The sequence below is a fragment of the Neolamprologus multifasciatus genome, chromosome 6 (genome assembly GCF_963576455.1).
Source record: "Neolamprologus multifasciatus chromosome 6, fNeoMul1.2, whole genome shotgun sequence".
Classification (NCBI taxonomy): Eukaryota; Metazoa; Chordata; class Actinopteri; order Cichliformes; family Cichlidae; genus Neolamprologus; species Neolamprologus multifasciatus.
In genome coordinates, this window is record NC_140444.1 from 23,860,108 (window position 1) to 23,871,373 (window position 11,266).

Consider the following 11,266-nt stretch of genomic DNA (forward strand, 5'->3'; position numbering starts at 1 on the left):
CAGTGGTCCTAAAAAAAAGAGCCTGAAGTTTAGGATCCACGGCATACCATGTGCTCCGATGTGTTTCCATTGTAAAGGATGAAATCTTTGCACATTGTTTTCGTTTTTGGCTCAGTCGCATTTACACTTATTGCTTGGACCCTTATTTTGTTCATTTTTCTTTCTGATATTTGATAGTATCACTCTTCCAATTGGCAGGGTGATAAAATTCAGCTTTTGTAAATGTGTTTGTGACACCGTTTCCCATCCAAGTACAACTCCAATCCCCACTGAAAGCAATTAAAAGGTAGCTGAAATCCACAGGACCTAATGGCTTAATTTCTGGGCTTGTTGCTTTGGCACTCCTAAAACAATGAAATATTTTTGTTTGTTTATTAACTGACCTCAAGGTGTATTTTTATTTATTTATTTATTTATTTTAAATTGTATTGACTTTTAGCAATTCGCAAAATGCATCAACTTTGTGACTGGACTGGAAACCACAGGATTCCCGGCTCAGACGGGATGCGATGGCTCTGAATATTTTTGTGGCTTATTAAGTGAGTTCTCAAAATTAATTTTGTTCAGTTTTTGTTTTGTTTTTGAAATGTAGGGTTGTTGCACAGTCTTCTTCATTCACTGCCCCTACATTAGAATTAGATATTTATTTTCTGAGGAGGAGAAAAAAAAAATCAATTAGTGCTAAATTTATTCATGGATTTCTGCGATCAATGCGAGTCCACTCAGAGAGGCTCAGTGGGACCCAGTTCATCCCAGTTAATGTGTTTGAAGGGGAATTACCATTGATGTTGTTTTCCCTTCCTCTCAGGTCAAAGAGCATCTCGGAGCTGTCACTGCCTGCCCACCACACAGGAGGAAAGTTCCTCCGTGCACTCGCTGTTACCCACAAGGCACCTGGACAGCAGAAAGCATGTTGTGGTGGGGCAGCAGCTGACGTGAGGCAAAGACAATCAGGTTGGTTGGCTGTGCTGAATCTAATATGCCCACCTTTAGGGAATCTCTCACTTGAGCTAATTGTGAATCCAATCAAGGCTGGGAATACTGCCTATTGATTTACCCCACTAAATACACAAAATAAACAAATACACTGGGAATACATTACGTGTAAATTCACTCACAAATGGTTTTCACGTCCACAGAATATTCATATAAACTACAGTAGCTCCTGCCATTATGCCGGCGTGGTAGGTGAAAAACAGCTGGTCCTCACACTCTCTTAATTGGCTGCAACCACTGTGATTTTAATTCACATGACCTTTTATGACTTTTTGATTGTTTTCATAATTCTTGCATACTTCACACCGCTGCTCCGAAAGACATGCGGTACGATCCTCTCAAACGTTCCTTCAAGGATATTCTTTTCGCTCGTTGTATTGATTTCAAACAGTTCCTGCACACAGGCTATATTTCAGGTCAATTAGACATATTTGGGCATTTGCAAATCATTTTTTCTCTCAGATCCTGGGGCTCTAAAACTGCACTTTTGGCCCTAACAGCACTGCTCAGATTCTCTGTGGAGCTTGACATTTTGATCCGCAACAGAGACTAAATGATAACCGTTTCCTTGTAAATACTGTTGCCTGCGGGGGAGGGTTTAAATAGACCAAGAAGGACTTTTCACTCACTCACTTGTTTATATTCACAACTCATCTGAATATGGACAGTTAAAGCATTTAGAATATAGCTCACATTTCGTGCAGCAGTGCGAGGCTGCAAAGTTAGCAGTGCTAAGGGGGGAGCCATAATTACTGGGAATTATTGTTGGTAATTTTCTAAATTCCTTTGCTTTTACTTTTACAAATAATGCAATTATGACTGTTTCCCGGAGAGACAGCAAATAGGGTTCTGCCTTTCTCCTTGTTTTTTCTTTTTTTTAATCACACAATATAATTCTATCTTTCTTTCTGTCGCACTCTTTGTTTTGTTTTTCTTTAAAGAGAATATCTTTAAAGTGTTTTTTTTCCTTGTTGTATGAAAGAACAAGCTGCCTTTGTTTGAAGTATTTGGTCTTGGCATCTACGATCACTCTCATTAGAGTTCTTCTCTCGCTGAGAGAGAAAACACTCCAATTCATTTATTTTTATTTCAAACATATCATTGACTGCTGTTTGAGCTCACATCCACATCTAAGAGAAAGTATTTATTTGAACCTAATGCTCCTTTCTTCAGCCATTTTTAAATATAAATGGAGCAGGGATCGATTAGTCACTCGCTGATTTTTGTATGTTTTCCCCCCTATCTGTGAAAAAACATGAAACGAGTAAATAATTCCTTTTTGCCAATAAGTGAGGAGATTGGATGGAATATTTATTTTGCCTTGAAGAAAGTCTTCGCTCAAGTTTGACCCTTGTGTATTGTCTTGACAACCTCAAGTCTCCGGCGCTCCGCGGCTAGTGGATGACAACCGCCTCCTACTGCCGTGCACGCTATGAACCCGGCAGCGCCCACACAGGAGGAGATTGACATAAACACTTTTTAATTGAGCTGCAAATGTTGTCATGAGATGGAGTCATTATTTTAGCATCCCTAAGGGGAAATCCTCCGCATGCAAAAACAAAAAGAAATGTATAATTAATACAGGCAGTCACATTATGCCCAATGTGAGGCTGCACAGATAGGATAATATTACACTTTTACAGTGGCGCGCTGAGCCTGCTCCAAGATCGCTGATAGTATTCAGTGCTCGGCGGCTTGCTCTAGGGAAAGATTGCTCCATGTCACATCCTTATCAAAAGAGCGTTTTGTTCCTTCCTGCACACACACACACACACACACACACACACACACACACACACACACACACACACACACACACACACACACACACACACACAGGCCGTCATATACCACACGAAGGCCTGTGTGATCTGTTATATGTGTGCAGATCTTTCTTCGGCACCCTCACTTCCCAGCCCGACCCCCCCTCCAATCCTACGTTGAAGATCAATTGTGTTTGTACTGTATGTGAATGTGTATCAAAGAGTCCCCACAGTCAATAGCTCCACTTATAAGGTAATGTACTGACACAGGAGATTCCACGGGGACTGTGCCGAGCTCTCTATGTACAGAGGCTGTACAGCAGAGGGAAGGGTTGGAAGGAGGGGGAACACAGCAGTCATATAGTGTGGGAGGAGGACGCTGGATTGATAACACATACTACTTACACAATACTGTTTTTCAAGTGGGAAGCAAATATATATACCAGCGTGCACGGAAATGCAAACACATATTCGCACACAAGGTTGTCGGCCGGCTTCAGCACGAAGGGCTCCCGACCTGAGAGTTAGCCAAGCTGATTAATCTCCCATCGAACACCTATTCTGCTTCACGGAGCCACCGGGGGATATGCTGTCAATGAATACTTTCATAGCAGCCAAAACACTCGCTCGGTTGTTTTATTAATCCTTCAGACTTATGAAGGTAGTTGTCTAACTAGAAAGGGAATTATTCCCATGCATTTCAATATCATATTGACCTTATAACTAGCCGAGTTTAAGTCATAAATCTATAGATGCTGTTGTCTGAGAAGTGGGCATCCTGGCACTTACCACCTCCTCCTTTCTGCGCTTGCTCTTCTGCAGCTTGAGGTGGGAGGCAGGTCAGCTGCAAGTCTGGGGTTTTGCTGGATTTAACCCAGCCAAAGGAGAGTAGTGGGAGGATGCAAGTAATGGTACGTGTCTGTTTGAGCGTATGGGCATTTGATAGCATTGGCTGAGGTTCGTTCTGATGTGCAATTGTGCTTTTCTATCTACGTGTATGAGTGTGCAGATATATAGGCAGTGGCAGAAGTTGACCCTTGTGTCAGTGTTGTATTATGTCCGGTTCATTTGCTCGCCCAGACTTCATTGGCTCTCAGTTTTACTGCCTGACTGTGTCAGCCGGCCAGTGTTAAGTCTGATGAAGTGTTTTTGCTTCTGAAGCCATCCTGAGCAGAAAAGCAGGGAGAGCTATATAACAGGCTCAGTGACAGGTTCTCAAAACAGGCGGGCCATGAATATGCAAGCTCCTCCACAAACAGCCAGGAGAAAAAACTGCTTGATGTGGCTGAATCTGAAAATAAGCAATTTTGCCATATTCAAGCAGCAGCATTGACACTTTCAGCATATTTCTGGCAGAGTCTCTCTGTCTCTTCAATTTTGTTTCTGTAGCACAAGTTAAAGCAGAGAGTTTCTTGCCTGTTTCATCACTAAATATTAAATAATGTTTCACGTTACTGTCACAACATAATGAAGAGAGGGGAGGCACGTGCTCAGGGATAAAAAGAAATCATAATTGGATATTTTTGAGAAGTTATGATATTTGTGCATTTTTTAATTATGTGATTTTGCACAACTAACATGTCTTGATTGATTGGGATAAGGACCTCCTCTTAGCTCCGAATCCACTTCCACCCTCTCCCTGTTTAATGCAAATTAAGCGAACGCGTGCCTTTGATATTGAAATGATCTTACTGCTTTCTTACAAACATTTCAGCAGATGAAATAGAGCAAAGTTTTTTGTTTTCTTACTGTAAGCTGCGTTTACTTTACCACAGCCAGCTTTATTGTAACCCACCTTTAATGTTTTATTAAAGCAACCTGTATTATGGTTAAATAAATTGTAGGTTTAAAGCAACTCAAAACAGTCCAGTTTTATATTTTGGGAAATTTTATATGCATTTAAAGGAACTCAGCAGCCAAGTAAAAAAGACAAATTCATTTCTCTCACACTGATCTACAGCTGTTCACTGGATAATAAGATTTAACAAAGCTGGAACCATCAAATGATTGTCATTTTTGCTAAAGGCCTTCTAATGACCGTTCACCAGAAAAATGCCATTAAAGGTTTTGTTTTTAGCCTTTTTAGCTGAAAAAAACAAAGGAAAAAAGAAAAACAAGCAAAAAAAAATTTGGCAATTTGCTGTTAATCAGCTGAGCAATTAACAGATTTTTTTCTTTTTTTTGTAATAAACAAAATGCTCTCAGATGTAAAATGTCTCTCTGAATAAAATCCATCCATCCATTTTCCCAACTGCGTATCCAAATCAGCCTTGTCGGGGTGCAGGAGCCTGTTCCAGCTGAAACTGTACGAGGGGCAGGGAACACCCTGGACATGTTTCCAGTCTATCAGAGTGAATTAAATACTTGGCACAATTTTTAACGCAAAACGCAAAACCAAACTAAACATTTTATCGTGAGTATATTTCAGGTTTTACTCTACTTGCGAGTTTTTTAACACCTGGTGAGCTCTGTCTCACGAATTTATTGAAGTAAGCTTACACTGGAACTTTGCAAGAAGACAAATACAGTGATTACACTGAACATGTAATAGCAGCGTTTGTGTAGGTCCCACGAGTCATAGCCCTGTGTTTTTTCACTCTTAGTGTCATTTCAGGACACTGTGTTGTGTGACCCTAGGGGTTGCTTTACGAGGTGATAACAAGACTTTGTGTGTGTGTGTGTGTGTGTGTGTGTGTGTGTGTCAGTGTGAGTAGAAGTGTCCGTGTGGAAACCACATAGCGGACTGGTGAGAGTCCTACTATAACAGACCCAACATGGCTCTCTAAAAAACAACACATAAACTCACTAATTCTGTCCCATTCTCTAAGTAGTAGAGTTACCAGAAGTGTTTCTTCTGTTGTTTGTTGTCCTCTTACTATGTGATTTTACTAAATACATTTTATTCTATTTCCTTTCCAAATAAGTTGAGACATTGTGTAAAATGTTAATAAAAAAAGAATGCAAACACCTGAACTCTTTGTTTAATGGAACATTTAAAAAAATGAAATATTTCATGAAAACTGAAATATTTTATTTTATTTTATGAATATACATGATTACACATGATTACCTTGGATATTGCAAGGTGACCCTGTGAACCAGCACATTTCTGTAGTAAGTTAGTCTGTAAAATAATGTTCTCTTTTTCTCTCTTCTTTCACCTCACTCCCAGAACCACTCATGACAAATGACTGCCCCTTAACCTGGTTCTGCTAGGGGGAGACTTCCTGTTAAAAGGGAGTTCTTGATTCCCACTGTTGCCTAGTGGTTGGTAATTGATGGTTTTGCTCTAAAGTTTGCTCTAAAAAGAGTTTTTCCCTTGTAATATAAAGGTGCTTCAGGCCTTATGAACTGGCATTGTATAAATAAAACTGAATTGTTGTATTTATTAGCACAGCACCATTTTCACATTATGTCTCTGCAGTGTTATACACAGTGTCAAATACATGCAGTCATTTTACAGATTGTCTGTTAAATTGTGATGTTGTCTGTTCAATGTGTTAATTAGTTGAGTTGGTTTATTCTTTTTCTCCAGGAAATTGATATAATCTGATTTAATCTTTCTAAAATTAGGGAAAGGTCAAACAGGGTTAATTATGTTATCTGAAGGATGAGAACTTTTGAAAGGCAACCTAAAGGCAAATAATCTGACAAATAAAAACGAGTCTGAAGTAGACTGCGCTTTCTAAACTGTCTCGACTATGCTATAGACCTGCCAACTATGGAGAGCATTTTATGTGTCATGTAATCAAAAATATGATAAATTAGGCTCCAAACTATTTAACAACTTTATCCCATCGTTTACAGCGTGTTATTAAAAGGAGAGGTGATGCAACGCAGCAGTAAACACGCCTCGGTCCCAACTTCTTACAAACATATCTCTGGCGTCAAATTAAAAATGAGAATGTATTTAAAAATGAATCTCTTTCACCAAGCAGGCAGAACAGAACTGTTTTCAGTCACTTAAATGTAGGATTTAAACGATTTTCATGCCATAGCACTGAAACTGGATATACAGGGATGGTTTCATGTCTCTTGCCGGTACCTTGTACAAGAGATGGCATCTTCAGCGGTAATCTCAGGAAATGAGGTGTTGTGTGGAAGATTACTGTGAAAAGGTTTCAGGACAAGGTTCAGACGGGCCCTCAGTTAACGTTTTTCTGGTCTGGCCACCGTCCTGTTCTAGGGGAAAGGGTGGTGATGCTATTAAACGTACTCCTTTCCTGTTTAGAGGAAGGGGCTGTGCATTCCAGGACACACACACACACACTCGCACATGGGCACTTATGAAAACATTCTTGCAAATGAACACAAAAACGTTAATGCGCACCACCTAAACAAACTTTATACTTAGAATACATCATGCAGCACATGTACACGATCATGCACTCACACATCTAAATGCATGCGCACGTCTTCCTACTTCAACACAGCAGCTCACTCAATGATTCTGTCTTCCTCTCCTACTTTGTCTCTGTCTCTCACTCTCTCTCTTTCTCTCTCTAACTCCTTTTACTGGAAGGCCACTCTGATAGGCCCCCTCATAAGATGAGACACACCATCCCAGTTGATTCCAGGGGGAGTCCTTCAGAGGCAGCACTTCCAGTGGCTTCAGTGCATTAAAGCTTTTACCTTTTGCTTCTAAAGGCACCGGGACAAAAACAGGCCGGGCTCTTTCTCCACACCAGGGAGAGAGAGAATGCATTGTCTTGTGAGGACACTGATTACTTAGAAATCGGTCATCAATTATTCAAACGACAGCATACTGTATTGCCTCCACCTTTTGTGACAAGACGGCCTTTCAAGGCTGGGAAGTGGAGAGACACACCCTGACTGGTCCACAAGAATCAATACTGGCCTAGTGAGTTTGCTTCCTGGCTTTCATTTTGGTCTGCCTTGCTTTTCATACCAATGTGAATTTGGGGCCCTGGCATTAAACATTTGGGAAACCTTGAAGTGCCAGCTGCAGAGCAGGCCACAAGAGTAATGCAGGCCACCATGGAGGCCAGAGGGGTTTGGAAACTCTTTCTGAGCGTGTCCCTCATCCACTCTGCTGACTTTTTTGTCAAATTCTCCCTTTGGTCTTTCCAGTGTCTGTTGTCTTAGCTGTACTGATTAGCTGTAAATAAATGTAAGTGAGCCTGATGAATGTCCACCGTTCATCCACAGCACCTGGTTCTCAGGAGAGCGGAGTCTGAAGCTACACCGGTGATGGAGACAGACGAAAAAAAGGGGACTTTCTCCAAAGATGGGACCACCCAGGATTTGCATACTTGAGGTTTTTACTTTGCTTTTCTTTCTTGCCTCTACTCGACGCTGTTGCCACGTTTTCCCTGGACCAGACTTCTGGCACACCTCGCACTCCCGCTCCTTAGTCACTGTCACTGAAACACAAAGAACCCAACAGAGAGCTGTGTCCTGTTCCAGACTGTCTGACCTCCAGTCCCTGGAAGCCTTCACCACCTTGCAATATTTGCAAATAGAATATCCCCTTACTCTGCTGTGCAGCCAGAGCCCTTATTTTGAACAACCACAGACCACTAAAAAGGTCCACCATCCCAGGCCAAAAAAGCCAATTTCAAACAAATGAAGTGTAATTCACACCTGATCGACTAAAATGTTTCACTTTTTTCTTTATTTTTATTTTCATGTGTTTACAGCATGTTTGATTCCAAAGAGCTTCCTCTTACTTTCTTGGGTCAAGGTCAGCCATGGACGTCACTGCTGTTAATTTGTGGGTCGTTTGGCCTCTTGGAATATGCCTGTGTTGCAACTTGTGACATGAAAGAAAGGATAAAGGGAGCAGAAAAAAACCCACAAAAAGTACTGGAAGAGCAAGTAAGAGGGAGCAATGGCGAGGGTGAGAGGGTGGGGAGTTGGATAACAATGGCTAGAGTCCAAGGCTGGCTAATAGTATCTGACACACTGCAATTTTGAGGCTTATATCAACATTGTTTTTACAGCTGTAATTAAGCCACCTAATCAGAAGCACATTGGTTGGGACAGTCTGGGGCTTTGAGGGGGCAGACACACAGTGAGCTGTGTTCAGCCCTGCGGCAAGGCAGCAGCACCGCACTGGGCTAGGTGGAGGCCAGCCAAGGGAACTGTGGGTGGGAGAGCATCCTGAGTGTGACACGCACATGCACAGACATACACATAGATGCACGTAAGGGGGCCGTGCGCTGTGGACCGGGGCCCACGCTGGATTAGGGTAGATATGGGGAGGGAGTTTTTCTTTTTTTTCTGCTTGTATGCATAGAACTAATTACGTGTGTGTGAATTTTTGTGGTAATACATCTGTCTTAATTGTGTTTGAGTTTGTGCGTGGCGCAATAGTCTCCCGGTGGCATGCATATCTGTGTTTATCAAGTGCGCAATTATGCCCAAATCTTACTTATGCACGCATGTGTGCTCAAGTGCATTTCCATGTTTGTACAGCGGATATTTTACGGTGTGTGTGCGCCTGTGTGCAAAAAAGAAAAAAAGAAAAGCAGCGTGCAAATGTGTATATGAAAGAGTGGGAACATGTGTATGCGTGCGGTCGCCTCAGCCCCACAGAGGTTCACCCCACCCTTGTCAGGGCCCGGTGCCGAGTCACCCAAGTCTCAAATGGCAAACAGCGAATAGACACACACGCGCACACATACACAGTGCAGGACGCAGAGCTCAGCTGGGGCCAAAGTCAACAGATGAGCTGGTCTGAACTGGCTCGCTGTGTGTTCTGATTGTAAATTGCGCTGGTGATGATTAGAGAACTCCAGCACAGGATGTCGACTCTTAAAACTGTCCAGAGAAAATAATTTTCTACTATGTTCAGGAAACATTTTTTTTCGCTTTCTCTCCTTCGCGCTGCTCCCCACTTCATCTCCGCCCACCCCTTTAATTTAAACATCATGTGCTGTATGTAAAGAGGAGGAAGGAGATGGTGTGTAAATTGTTGTAAGGCATCCTGAGTTTAAAAGGCAAAAAAAAAGAAGCCAGACAATGGAGGCTGTTTAGAGGTTCATTTTATCTATGCAGCTGCATACATGCATCCATAGTTGTGTTTTTAATAGTTTATATGCATAGATACGCATATATACATATTTCTGTAATTTTACAGTTTAGGATTCTTGTGGTCATTTGCATGCACGTCTTTGTGCATCTATCTATGAATGCATTAGTTATTCCATCGTAGCTGCTGGAAAGGGGGGGGGGGGAGATCAATGAGAGTTTGTGTAAGGGAGTCAGAAGTTGATGGGGATAAATGATTATTGTTCTGCTCTTTACCTCCTACTCACTGTGTCATGATGTCATCATCTTGAGACCTACAATAGTGGGCTAGCCCCGCTTGTTATTTGCTACTTCCCTATAAAAACTACAGTCTTCTGACTCAATCACTCAATCAATCACTGACACTACATTAGACTCTCCAGAAAACCTAACATAGGCAGACAGACTTTTAATGCCTGTCTATCAATGCTGAGCTTCAGCGAGGTTGTGGTACTGTTGTAGATGTCTGTGGCTCTCCTCTGATTTGATATGTAAAAATATTTCATCATCAGTATCTACTAGAGATGGCACGATACCACTTTTTTATGTCCGATACCGATATCATAAATTTGGATATCTGCCGATACCGATATGAATCCGATATAGTGTGTTTTTTAATCAATAAAATGTTTTTTTAATATCTTGCTGCATTTTGTATAAGTTTATACTCAAGTTTAAATAAATAACAACACTAAAGCTATTCTGTTATACCTGTATGTAAAAAATACACTGCGCCCAAAATATTTCATAGTTCAGCAACACTGATCAATCTAATAAACGTAAACCTGCTCCATCCTCCCTATTCTGGTATTTTAAAGAGTACTTAGCAGAAATATCAAGCAACCTAACTAATAGGGTTGCAAACTCCCAGCAAAAAAAAATAGGGAACCACCCCCCACCCTCCAGCTCATGATGCTTAATCGATGTAATCAAATTTAATTTGATGCAGGGGGAAAAATGCACAGAAAGAAATTATTTTTCAAGAATAATTAAATAGATTCAACATCTTTCTTCAACAGAATTGCAGACTGCACAGATGGTATCTTCCCAAAGGAAAAAGTAGTATAGCTTACTAGGGTATATTAGACTTAACAGTTACTATATACAGTAATGGACTTCTATGTATTTTACATCAGATTAAAACTTTGGGTGTAAGAGTCAGATAATTATTTATTAAAAGCTAGACATTTTAAATGAGAACAAGAAAGAAAAGTATGTCTTTGTTCCCCCTTTTCCCTGTTCATGCCCTATCGGCCCCCCTGGCTAAACTTTGCTAGATCCGCCCCTGCACAGTTACCAGCCGTCAGCTGCATAGAAAAAGATCCTGGTCTAGAAAGTAATATTAAATAAATTCTAAAATCAGCTTATCAAGCTTAATAGTGCTGCTGTTGTTCAGCAGCACTATCTTTCTGGTTCAAAGTGGGCCAAAAACAAAGAAGAGAGACAGACTCGCGACAGAAAAGCCGATCAGCTGA

The 11,266-nt window shown here is 41.2% G+C and overlaps 1 long non-coding RNA gene across 1 annotated transcript; it reads left to right on the plus strand.

The window, feature by feature from the left end:
- Positions 1-506: 506 nt before the first annotated feature.
- On the plus strand, positions 507-10,647 carry LOC146517055 (uncharacterized). The gene is made up of 2 exons (XR_014874351.1): positions 507-954; positions 7,929-10,647. It is a non-coding gene; the product is annotated as an uncharacterized LOC146517055 (long non-coding RNA).
- The last annotated feature ends 619 nt before the right edge of the window (positions 10,648-11,266 follow it).